The sequence below is a fragment of the Lepisosteus oculatus genome, chromosome 16 (genome assembly GCF_040954835.1).
Source record: "Lepisosteus oculatus isolate fLepOcu1 chromosome 16, fLepOcu1.hap2, whole genome shotgun sequence".
Taxonomy (NCBI): Eukaryota; Metazoa; Chordata; class Actinopteri; order Semionotiformes; family Lepisosteidae; genus Lepisosteus; species Lepisosteus oculatus.
Window position 1 is genome coordinate 18,318,950 of NC_090711.1, and position 489 is coordinate 18,319,438.

The following is a 489-nucleotide window of genomic DNA, read 5'->3' on the forward strand; positions in this document are numbered from 1 at the left end:
ATTAAGTTTTATACTTTTGCATTAAAAAAAAATCTGTTCTTATCAGTTTAATATCTGATACGTCCCCCATCTGGGGGACCACATATTAAACGGATTTTTGGAACAGGGAGCTGGATCAGGAGCTTGCTCCGTCCTCTCCACGCATCGGCCCGGTATTGCAGCGCCTCCGGGAGCGATGCACCACCTTCTCTCAGCGGTGAAAAGAGACGTAGCTAGCAAGCAAGCGAGGTGGACTGGAGCTCCTTCTTCTCAGGTCTCGTCTCTCGTCCATCTGTGTGTCTCTGTGTCTGTGTGTCTGTCTCTCTCACCCTCTCCGTTCCCGTGCTCCCTCTGTGCGCTTTCCTGCATCTCAACTCTCTGGGCAAGCAGGCCGGCCCCCTTTTCGGCTCCCGTGCGTTTTCCCTCCAAAAAACTTAGTATATCCACCTTTTCTTTCTTTTTTTTCGGCAGGCAGGCAGGCAGGCAGGCAGGCGTGTGTGCGCGTGCGCG

General features: G+C 52.8%; 1 non-coding gene across 1 annotated transcript; it reads left to right on the forward strand.

Annotated features, from left to right (window-relative positions):
* Positions 1-186, forward strand: LOC138223431 (U2 spliceosomal RNA). Its single transcript, XR_011181864.1, has one exon. It is a non-coding gene; the product is annotated as a U2 spliceosomal RNA (small nuclear RNA).
* The last annotated feature ends 303 nt before the right edge of the window (positions 187-489 follow it).